We start from the raw sequence: 13,162 nt of genomic DNA on the forward strand, positions 1-13,162 counted from the left end.
AAGAGCAGCCCATACATGAAAATTAGTTTTTCTCGGTCCCGAAGGGAACCGGTCAACCTGAAGGCACATGCAACAGCCTGCTTAATTGAGATGGATTCTCACAATTTCTGAAAGGGACTAGGTTGGTTGTCCCAAAGGGATTGCACTATTTTTGGGAGGAACAGGTGACTGCTGCCCATAATTTTGTAATTTCTAGGAGGAGCAGGTCATTGCTGCCCAAAATTGTGCATTTCTGGGGTGAGCTGCAGTGCTGGCCAGATTGCACAGTTTTTCCAAGCAAGCCTGTCTAACTGCTCTGCGCATATTTGGGGCTCAGTAGTCTACCCAACTAATTTTCGCAATTCATGGGTTGAGCTACAATGCTGGGCTAGATTGCACATTTTTTGCAAAGAAGCCTGTGTGATTATTCTGCGCAATTTTGGAGCCTAGCAGGCTGCCTAGCTAATTTGCACAAATTTTGGAGGGAAGGCTGGTTCCCCTCCATAATTGCGCAATTTTCTAGGGGAATGTCTCAGCGAGCAACTACCCCAAGTCTGGAATGGTAGCCTGTGAAGGGAGAGAAGCAAACTAACATGCACAGGTTGGCAAGATGGTGAGAAATCAATGAAGCCTATGTACTTGATAGTGCAAGACATGTTGCTAAGGATGGCTAGTGGGGAGGCTCCAAAACGAAGCTAAGGCAAAATTTTGGAGGGTGGTTGTAGCCGCTAAAAAACTTGGAAACATACTAATAGAACTCCAACTCTCTGAATGGACCTTGTTCATGAAAAGCAAGTCTAACACTTCTGGAAGTATTGTTCAGTTCTCTGTTCATCTTGGTTTCCACACTTTCTTGATTGTAAGATGTAGCATCTACCAAGCTCTTGGTTAGTCGATACACATTCCAAGCCAAGCCAACACAGTTGTTTCGATTGGGGGTGAGGGGTATATTGGTGCACAAGTGATATGGTCGTCTGAGTTTTAGTTTCATCTCTGGTGTTGCTCCGCTGCTAGCAGGCATGGTCGATACCCCGGCGGAGTTACTTGCATCACCTCTCTGCACAGGAAGCCTTTTTCTTCTTTCGCCTTATTCATTTTTCATGTTTTGAAATTTTTTCACATTTTCATTTTTTCATTTTTCATTTTTCGTAACTGTGCAATTTATTTCAGAGGCGGAAGAGGGATCCAAACTTATTGATAGCAGAAGAGGTTGTTCCTTCAGAGAAGTAGTTTATATCTACCTCTGATGTGCTTGTTAAGGTTTTCCCCCTCACCTTACTCTACTTGACTGAACTGACAAGAATTAACCCAAAAAAAACTGACTAGAGTAGGTGATACTAGTTAGCGTGCAAGCATTGTGTTTTCACCAAGGTTCACTTCGAACAACACATATTTTCCATCAACGTATCATGGATTGAAGATAACAAGTTCTTCATACATAGGCAATATGACAGATAACCAAGTATTGATAACTACACAAATCCTCGTGTACTTTACCCAGCTTGTTTCAAGAGTCACACACGGTTTCACGTGAAATTATCCTTTGAACATAAACAACAAAACAAATCAAAAGAAAAAGTAAACGTGTAAGCAAAGTCAGTGAGCAAACAAGAAGGCAAACAAAAAAACATGCAAAGTAAAGAGCAAACATGCAGGCAAGCAAACAAACCAAAAGAAAACACTACTCCTTCTCCTAGGCTAGCGGTGCATGGGTCTGCTTATGTAAAGTGATACTTCCAATTCAGCCACCAGTGTATTGGTCGACCCATGTTGGTAAAGACATGGTTTTTGAACAGCACAACAGTGAAAACCAGCAAACATGAAAAATACAACAATGAACACAAACACACTATGAGCTTAAATGTGTCCACAAAACATAAGTGAGTGCAAGTGCATGACATGCAATCTATGGACTTACCCTGATGTTGTGTGAGACTACGTGCAGAGGTTAAGTGTACACATTCTCTTGACTGTGAGTTGCAAGAAAACATGAGAAAGGTAGACTTCTTACGTTGCGCAAGTGTGCTTGCTGTGTAAGATTCGTTCAATGCATGAGTGATGGGATCGTGTAGTTCTAGTTGAGGAAGAAAAATTTGTGTGTGAGATTGATCTTGAATGCATACAGATGAGTGACGAGGAGCCTCAGGTGTTTGAACAATTTCCTGATCGAAGTGAAACCAACATCAGGAAAGCAATGACCTAACATAACCATCTTCTCGGGCTAAAGTGCCTTGACAGTGTGTGGGGTCTCGACTTCGTCGAGAGATAGATCATCATAGACCAATGTCTTAGACAGATTAACAACAGTTGAATCAATATCGTGATCAGATGAAGAAGTAGAGAGATCACGAAAATCAAGATCAGAAAATTCAGGGTGTTTGTCGGCATCCTCATGATTTTATGAATCACACAAAGGGGTAGATGAGAAGAAAGGATGTTCACCCTCTGCATTTCCAGAAAAGGTAGATGAAAAATCAAGTGGATTTTCAATGAATGATTGGTCCTCTCCATTTTTGGATGATGGTCTAACATCCGGTGTGTTCTGTTAATGATCAACAATGGGTGCATCCATGGACATAGATACACATGCGAAATCAAGGATGGTAGAATAATCAAAGATGTTAGGGAACAACGGAGGAGGCTCGGATGGAAGGGAGTCATCCTTCGTCGAGTTTTGATGCTTAAGCTCCTAGTCACACTCTTCATGAGTGACAATGCAGTTTGGTTACACAACACCAACTCTGTCGATAGCTTGATCCTTGTTCACAACAATATTAGAGTCCGGAATGGAAGAACACAAGACAATGTCATCCTGAGGATCCTTAGAATATGAAGACGGAGGTTGAGGTATGAAATAAATGTGACAATCAATGGGATTCGCAACCCAATATGTGCGACAATTGAGAGAAGTGATGTTGGGCGGATGTGACATTTGAACAGATGTGTGTGCCTATTCTTGCACATCACTCTACAGTGGTGGAGTTGTTTGATGAGGGGACGATGGACAGTCACTTGTGACAGCGACCGTGTCCGTCTGTGATTGCACAGCTCCATCGCCGAAGTATGTTGAGCGGGGCTTGGGCTTGAAATTCTTTTTAAGATTAACAGATTTGGTAAGATAGTACTCAAATATTTCCATGAGATACTAGAATTTTACCTGACTTTTCGGAGCTTGAAACAGAAACACACGGAAGCGGTCCCAAAATTCCATAGGCGATTCATGTGGGGCCTTTCATTGTTGTAAAAGTTTTTTGTCAAGAGGTTCTGGATCAAAATGATGGAAAGTAGATTCAATGAGATCGCAGAACTGCTGAAGTGAGTGCACGCTGCCAGGTGGCGGACTCCAGCACCACTGTAGTGGGGATTCGCGAAGTATGTATGAAAGCAGTAGGCTAACCTCTTCTGCATAGAACTCCTCTGCATCATCAAGGAATACATAGAAGTCTTCTAAGTACTTAGGCCAAGCTACTTCACATTCACCATCATACATGAATTCAACCAAGAGGTCAGCACACTCCCTCGTGATGTCGAGAGGTTCGGCATGCGAAAAACATCGTGGGGGGGTGAGTGTGACAGTATCCATGATGGATGTGCAAATATTCAAAACTAGATGAGAGGACACAGCTGGTCATCTGGCCCTCATTCTAGGGCCATAAATGTTGACGATGCTGGACCTGCCAACATGTTAGGGGATCTTCGCGGTAAGAAGTCCCAACTAGACCTCAGGCTGCTTGGTGTAGGTGTCCCAACAGTGGGTCATATGGTATCTCCTTGACCACGGTTGCATGCAGAGGCAAGTAAGATGTCCCTATTGGTAGCAAGGGTGTGACATGCGGAGCAAGCCAAGGAAGGTGTATGAATGATTCTAACACATAGAACGTGAGATCAGTGTGCCCCTTGGAAACTTGTGGAAGCACGCGGATTTGAAGGGAACACACGAGCGAAGATGCATCACAAACTAGAAAGAAAGTAAACTAACAATCCAAAGTGATGGTTAAACCAACATCAAATCTCAGTAAGATTCATACATACTTATACAGAAAGAGTCCATACATGCATGTGTAGCAAACAAATACATATATCATTAAAGTAACAAAGATTTCTGAAATACAATAACAATAGATGCATGAAACGTGTTGGCTCTGTTATATTAAGAAGTGAAAGTTCCAATCATACAGTACAACCATGACCAACTACTAGTCCCGATAGCAGAACGTTACAGTCACTACCACCTACTCCTTCAAAGAGATATACTAGCTCTACACTATGGATAAGCCAAGGCTCATTACAATACTCTCCAAGCTTTCTCTAAGATACTCCTATCTGAAGCTTGGCTGACCCAAAGCCTCTACAATGAGTTATGAGATGCTATAAATAGCAAAGGGTGGTTTGACCCTTGACATTCCCCTTTGTGACTGTTCACCTACCCTCATGACTCTTAGACTACAATATTTCTGTTACATTCAACTATTGACACTTGGACTTCCATTTTATAAGATGTTACATCCAATATGCACATGTACCCATGTGAGACAAAATGGCTTGAGCAAGCCATGCAAGACATCACTAACACTCGGACCGTTGTGATAATACCAACTCTTCAACATCCTTGCGATGATCGACGGTGGCGAACTGATGCCAAGCTTGGTCATCTGTGATGGTGTCTGTGCACTCAATGGTGACATCCTGCTGAAAGTGAACTCTTGCCTCTGTTGCATCCAGGGACACTAACATTGCTCCTCTATCCAACTCGTCTAATAACATGCGCATCATCATCTTGAGTGCAACTGGACCAACAACATACTGATGCATAGTGTCTGTGTTGATATCCAAGTGTGTGTTGGTGACCATGCGCATCAACTTGTCGAAATACCATGTTTAGCTCCAATCGGAATTACTTCTTGTCTTTGCCTCGGTGAGTGTGCCAAATGGGTGGGATCGCATGCATGCACACAATGACATCCATGCTCCCGAACATCCTTGCATGCAATCGAGAGCACTTCTCACTCTGTCTACTCCATGCCAACTTTTGGATGGGTCTGTAACCTGTATGGGCACAATTTCATCAGTCTGTACATATTGCGCCTCGTACTGTGCTTGTTCCTGCTGCAACTCCTTCTATTACTTGTGCATCTCCTGTTCTTCCTTGAGTTTTCGCTTCAACTCCTACAACTCCTTCTCTGCCTTCACGCGATCCTCTTGTCTCGTCGTCATTTCGTAGCCTCAGTCTCCAAAGCTGCTTTCATCACAAGTGGATCTGTTTGAACTTGCAACTTTGTTCCGCCTCTGTGCTGTCAAAAACTTTCCTCTTGCATTGGTTGCATGCACATGTGATAGCTTCTGTTGTTGCCAATGGTGCTGCTCGCTGTGACGCCACTGCCATTTCATCTTGATATCCTTGCCCATGAACAACTTGATGTCTTCATAGATAGACAAGTTCATAGACACTTGATCGACTGCATCCTCAATTGCGCAAGGCACAGTCCGGGTTTTCGAGAGGATGAATGGCTACTGGAACTGTGAATTTCATGGTCTAGCCTGGCCTGCTGACGACTGAAACTGTGCAATGCGCAATTTCAGTCAGCAATGACATGCAAACTAGCAAACTGCATTGCGTAGTTTCTAGGGTCAGCAAGGCACTGCCTCCTAGAATTACACAATGCAAACCTGGACGTTAGAGTTGGCCAGACTTGCACAATTTCTGGAGGGAAGGAAGAGCCTTCACTTCTAGAAATGTGCAATGCTAGTCGGGCAAGGCAATGTTCGGGCTAAAGTAGCCCAGACTCGCCGCTGGGTGACTGAAAACATGAGAAGTTTGAATGCATGGTGAAACTCAATGTAAACAAGAGTGAATGACCATGCATGCAAACAACAAGTGTAGGATTCAGAAAACAAGGAAACATGAATGTGTGTGAAACGAGTCACCACAATGGTGATCGTTGGTGCAAAAACAGTGTCATGCATGTGACATCAATGAGATGCGAACGAAAACTGAAACAATGCTTCTACAAGCTAACATACATTAAAATGACAACAAGCGCTCATTGAAACCAAGAAGACAACATTCACACAAAGCAAACCAGAAAAAGCGACAAAAATGCAGCGCAAGACATGAAAAGCAGATTTACCCTGAAACAGTTAAGCTAAAAGTGTCGAAGACTCCTGGATGCAATGTGGGATGTTAGAGCTGCAAGGTCGATGTGAGGAATGAGCTCTACAACATCCCATTGATGAGTTTTGATAAGATCGAGGTTATGACGCGCATGCCAAAAATCTAGGAAAAAGCAATTGTACTTGGCAAGAGGTTTCTAAAATGAGATTTGCGTGTAACCTCCAGCTGCTAAGAATAGATCCCTGGATCTATGGGTGCCTTTTGCATGCTGCCTTTTGATATTTCGGCAAGAGCAACCTATGCATGCAAATCCATTTTGCTTGGTCCCGGAGGGAACCGGTCAATGTGAAGGCACATGGAACAACCTGCTTGACTTAGGGAGGGATTTGCGCAATTTCTAAGAGGGACTCAACTGGATGTCCCCAAGGGATTGCATAATTTTTGGGAGGAGTAGGTGACTATTGTCCATAATTGCGCAATTTCTGGGAGGAGTTGGGCTGGTCGTCCTAGAGGGATTACGCAATTTCTGGGAGGAACAGGTGACTGCTGCCCAGAATTGCACAATTTCTGGGCTGAGCTACAGTGTTGGCCAGATGCGCATTTTTTCCAAGGAAGCCTGTTTGACTGCTCTGCGCAATTTTTGGGCTCAGCAGTCTGCCCAACTGATTTTCGAAATTTTTGGGTTGAGTTGCAGTGTTGTGCTAGATTGAGCAACTTTTAAAAGGAAGCTTGTCTAACTCTTCTGCACAATTTTGGAGCCAAGTAGGCTTCCTGGTTGACTTGTGCAATTTTTGGAGGGAAGGCTGGTTTCCCTCGAGAATTGCACAATTTTCTTGGGGAGTGTCTCAACCAGCAACTAGCCCAAGTATGAAATGGAAACCTGTGAGGGGAGAGAAGCAAACTAATATGCACAGGCTAGCAAGCTACCGAGAAATCAATGAAGCCTATGTACTTGACAGTGCAAGACATGCTGCTAAGGATGGTTGGTAGGAAGGCTCCAAAACAAAGCTAAGGAAAAATTTTGGAGGGTGTTTGTAGCCACTATAATAGAAAGACATAAAAAGAATTCCCTATTAAGGGATTTGAAGACCCTTGTTGCTGAGATTGAAAGTTTTGGTAGAGAGTTGGATGGTGGGGATCCCGCCCCTTCATTATTAGAGCATCTAAAGGAGATGGAAGGAAAGAAAAGACATATTTTACAGTTACAGGAAGCCACCTGGAATTTGAAAATTCCAACTTGATGGATTAACGAAGGGGATATGAATGCCCACTTCTTTCACTGATATGAAAACCTAAGGAGGAACACTAATACAATTTGGCAAATAAATGGTAAAAATGACGTGAATATATACACCACTGATCAGATACAAGAAGAAGCCATATATTTTTTTGAATCATTTTACAGGGACCACTCTAGGGTGAACATAGAAGACCAAATTCGGGCATCGGAAAACTACCCCCTCGTGTTATATGCAGCATAGAATGAGGCATTATTCAGGCCTATAGAGATGGACGTGGTACTTAGAATATTAAAATATTTTGCAAGGGATAAGTGTCCTGGCCCGAATGGCTCGACTGTTGGGAACTTCCTCCACTTCTATGACTTGATAGGACAGGAACTACTGAATATGGTTGAAGAGTCCAGGACCACTGGGAATGTGTTAGGAGCCATAAATTTTACCTTCATCGCTCTCATTCCGAAGTCATCTGATCCCTCGACCTTTGTGGATTTCAGACCCATCTCACTTTGCAATCTTACATACAAGCTAATCTCAAAAAATCATTGTAGAGTGCATGAAGTATACCCTCTCGTCCCATATCTCTCGGGAACAACACGATTTCTTGCCCAACCATCTCATTCATTACGTTGTGTCCACAACACAAGAATGTATCCATTCCATCCACATGAAGAAAATGGAGGCATTGGTTATGACGGTGGACCTGTAGAAGGCATATGATTGTGTGGATTGGTCCTTCTTGCGGCTCATACTAACAAAGATTGGAATGGTGATGTACAATGTTGAATGGATTATGGCATGTGTTACCTCGAAAACATTTTTTGTCTTGATTAATGGATATCCATCCCGTTTTTTTAAATCCAAGAGGGGACTATAGCAGGGTTACTCACTCTCACCATTACTCTTTATAGTAGTCATGGATGGGCTCAGTCCTAAAATCAAGGAGGCAATATCTTCTATACTTTTCTGCAGCATCAATTTGGGTAGAGATGTTGATATTTCTCACATTTTTTTGTTTATCATATCCTCACTTTCGGGATGGTATCCATATTTTAATGGTTAACAGTGAATTATATCTTTATGAGATTTGGTGAGGCATTAGGGACGAGGATAAATGGAGGCAAATCATTTTGTTTATTCTCTAGTGGAGATCAGGAGGTGATCTCATTCATTTTGGGCATATTTTGTGTTGAAACTAAGCCCCTATGCGAGGGCTTCACATATTTCGGATACCATCTCAAGCCCAATAATTACAGGTAAACTAATTGGTTATGGCTCCTCGACAAATTCCATCATAAATTGTTTGGCTGGTCACACAAATGGCTTACTTTGGGGGGTAGGTATACCCTTGCTTAGGCAATTCTACAACAGATAAAAATATACTGGGCACACCTATAGATACTTCCCACCTCTATTATTTCCAAGATGTGGAGTATTATGGCACATTTCATCTAGGCGAGAACACGGGTGGGGAGGAAATTCCATTTAACCATATGGGATAAAATCATGATTCTAAAGGAATATGGCGGATGGGGGATTTTGGATGTGAAAATATTTGGATGGGAAATTTTGATAAAGTCCTTGTGGCTTGCCCTAAATTGAGAATGGATATGGAGAGACACCATCCATGCAAAATACCTAAAATACCGAAGCATATCTGATTGGATTAGAGATGGAACTATAAGTAAAAAACTAGGTTCATATATATGGTCGAGCTTCCACAGAGTTAAATATTGGTTTATCCAGTGACTTCAGTGGTCTTTCGGAAAGGGAAACTGCATACTTATTGGCATAGACAACATTCTCTACGTTAATCCTACTGTCGGCCTCCCAGTGAAGATTATTGACCGTTTACATGCTAGAGGATATTTATTTCTAGAACAAGTCATTCAACGGTGGCATGGTTCGTTTCTTGTTTGGATGAAGGCTATAGAGATTGGCCTAGTTGGACACAATGTCGATGTCTGGGATAATCCCATCTTGGAACTAAGAAGAGCGTGATTGTGTCACTCTGAGAGAGGCGACTATATACCATGGGGTGGGGTTCTCCATAATGGATCTGTGTAGCTGGCAGAGATGTACATGTATATTTTATGTACAAAACTCTCATTAGATAATACTTTCTGGTTCCAAAAAATATGGAAACTGAAGGTTCCTGTTAAGATCATTCTATTCACCTGGTTGGTCTGGCATGATAAAACATTGACTTGGGAGAATCTGCACAAGAAGGGTGTACATGGACCTCGTTGGTTCTCGTTATGCCAAAATTCTTTGGAAACTATACGTCATCTTCTCTTGGATTGTTCATTTACAACACAGGTGTGGAATTGGATATCTCATCATTTTAATAATCCTTTTAGAACTCACCTCTATGTTGAACAATGTCTTTGCTGGTGGTTGGAAAAGGGAGGGATGCTACAACCTACTCCTCTACATCTATTCTGGGAAATATGGCATGCCATGAATAAATATAATTTTTAAGGCATCCCCATCAACATCTACAGGGTCTGCTCCTACATTGGCACTTGGATGGACAAGCAGAAAATTGGAGTTCAGATGGATAGAGATCTAAGTGTGCATCTAGTATAACATCGCGTACATTGTATAGCAGGGTACTTTGATGGAACTGCACAGGTAATAATTTGTGGTTGTGGTGCATGGCTTAGGATCAATGATAGAAAACAATACAAGGTATCTTGTCATGGTGGCATGGGCACTAACATGAGGGATGAGATCTTGGCACTATGGAGACTTCTTTGGTTTTCAAAGAAGCTTTCCATGAATACCATACATGTATTCGGGGATTCCAAGTCCCTCATCAACAGAATGCTAGGGAAAATTGTTCTCTCCCCACCTCATCTTGATCGTTACCTCCACCACATCCAATTTCTAAATCTCTCCTATGACGACATCAACTTTCACCATATATAGAGGGCGTCCAACATTGTTGCTGATACACTGTCCAAAAAGGGTCTTACCGAGGCTATAGGATACATGCACTTTCGGTGCTTGGAGGACAACAAATGTTACACAGGCTAGCTTGATACAACTCCCATAGGTTTTTGTTTCCAGTGCCCATTATTTTTGCTGAATATTTGAACATACTTGTCATTGTTATGTAGTTTCATTATGAGACAATGATTACATTTTTCTGTTACATTTTAAGTTTATACTACTTCTTCCATACAAAGCATTACTTTGAAAAAACAAAGACTCTCTCACTCTCTAGAATGAGGATTATATGTATGCACAATTTTTTTTGACAAATGCTTTTTACGAGTGTTTTTTTCCTCTTGAAAAAAATAACTGTAACCCGAATTTACAAAAATTCTTGCTAGATTTTATCAAAATATTACTAGAATTTCCATAATTTTCCAAACAAATTTGAAGGCTAGGTAAGCTACCTCAAACAATAGTGGGCACTGCATATGAAAATTGGAAAATTGGAGCATTCCAATTAATTTTCATTATTGCATCTCCACAACAACTAGTTGATTTTTTTGGTTTAAATTGCTTGCCCCACTCTTCTATATGCATAGAGTCTTGATTCTTTATCGGGTGGCATTGCTTGTGGTCGCTAGTAAGATTTGTTAAAATAAGATAAATACTCCCACATGAGGAGTTGGCTAACATTAGAGATTCAGATAACTGAGTGTTGAGTGTCGAGTCAAGTCGAGTTAAGTGATAGATGACTTTTAGTGTGTGGTTACATGTCAAGATATTTTAGCCAAGTCGCTAGTTGGAAAAGGTTAAATACCCTTCACCGGGTTCATTGTAAGTATCAAGTTTTGTGTGATCAATAGAAGATCTGCAACTTGTGTGATTTGTGTGTGAATTTGTGTTTTGTCTCCTCTACCTTTCCAACAAATTGGTATCAGAGTGAGGTTACAAAGAGCCAGGAAGAACGGATTAGCAACAATTTGTAGGTTGTATATAGGGCATTATAATGCATAAGGGTATCAACAACCACTATGTTACAAGAGGCAAACTTACGTCCTTTTGGGAGCACGCAGGTAAAACTTATATTCATAGTGTTAGAGGACTAACGCGGGAGTTCATTGGCGTGAAAGGCATTAACACGCAACCAGTTTCAACGATACAACACGTTAAAAAATGTCTTTGATACAACGCGTTAAAAATTCTGAAGTCAAGTTCACTTTCTTATATTTTGAGATGTTTTTAAAAACATTCTAAAGTTTGTTAATCTTTTTCAAAGGAGTCACGTAAACTTTATATTAAAGTGGTTTTTTTAGGATTGATTTTAAAAAGGGGCTTCACAATAAAAGTCTTTTTTAATGTATTAAAGTTTTTCAAAAGGTTTTTTTGAAAATATTTTGAAAAAGGAGCTCTCCCAAGCTTATAAAAGGAGAAATTTAGGGTTTTTTGAAAATATGAATTTTTAGAGAAATATGGCTTTCTCAAATTTCCGACCCCAGTTCCCACCGTTTATAGGGAAGGATTATGATGTGTGGGCCATTAAGATGACAACCATGTTGCAGGCTCATGATTTTTGGGATTATGTCCATTGTGGGTTTTCAGAACCTAAGAATGAAGCAGAAGAACATGCTTTCACTAATGCAGAGAGGGAATAATGGAGGAAGGATAAAAATAAGAATGGATAAGCGTTGCAACTTATCCAGCAGGGAATGGACCAAGCAGTGTTTCAGAAGATTATGATCACATCTTTAGCAAAGGAAGCATGGAACACTTTGGCGACCAACTATAAATGTATGACCATAGTCAATATTGTTAAGTTGCAGAACACTAGGAGAGATTTTGAAAGTCTATAGATGAAGGAGACAAAGGACATCAATTCTTTCATGAATCGGGTCATTAGAGTCGTAAATCAGTTAAAAATTTATGCTGAAGAAATTAAATATCAAACAATGGTTGAGAAGGTCCTCAGATCTTTGTCTACCAAATTTGAAGTTGTGGTAGTAGTAATAAAAGAAGCCAAGGATTTGGCATGATTAACATTTGATGAGTTGATGAGATCACTTCTATCACGTGAGGCAAGGATAAATAGAAATAAGGATTCCACTTTAGAGACCGCTTTCAAAAGTCAGGGTTCTATTTCAAGAGACAAAGGTCGAGGCAGAAGTAGATTGAGAGGCAGAGGACGAGGCAAAAAATATGGTGGTCGGAGAGATGGCTAAGAAGAGAATGAACATGAAAGTGGAAGAAACTACAGAAGCTTCAACAATAATCAAAGAGTTGACAAATCAAAGGTGAGATTTTATTATTGCAATAAATTTGGTCACTGTGCTCGTGATTGTTGGAAGAAGATAGCTGATCAAGGGAACCAAAGAGCTAATGTCACTACAGAGAGTACTAACTCCATGTTCTTAGCTTGCTATACCATGCATGAACCTTCTGATAGTGTGCATATATTAGATAGTGGTTGCAGTAACCACATGACAGGAAACAAGAATTTGGTTGCAAATTTGGATCAATCTTTGAAAACATAGGTAAAGTTGGGGACTGACAAGACTGTGGATGTAGATGGAAAAGGAGTGGTCAACATTCTAACCAAGAAGGGGGATCTAAAGACAATCTTAGAGGTATATTATGTTCCTAGTCTCAAACAAAATTTGATAAGTGTTGGTCAATTGACACAGAAAGGATACAAATTTATCTTTCAAGGTCAAGAATGTGTTATATATGACAAGCCTCCAACCAAGCAGCTGATAGCGAAGGTGCAGATGACGAGGAACAAAATCTTTCATCGAATTATGAATTATAGTGATCAGGTCAGTTCTTTTATAGTTTCATGTTCTAATGATTATTGGTTATGGCACTTTTGATTTGGACACTTGCACTTTTCTGGTTTAAG

The sequence above is a fragment of the Pinus tabuliformis genome, chromosome 6 (assembly GCF_031772625.1).
Source record: "Pinus tabuliformis cultivar Carrire ecotype Pingquan chromosome 6, CPIR1, whole genome shotgun sequence".
NCBI lineage: Eukaryota > Viridiplantae > Streptophyta > Pinopsida > Pinales > Pinaceae > Pinus > Pinus tabuliformis.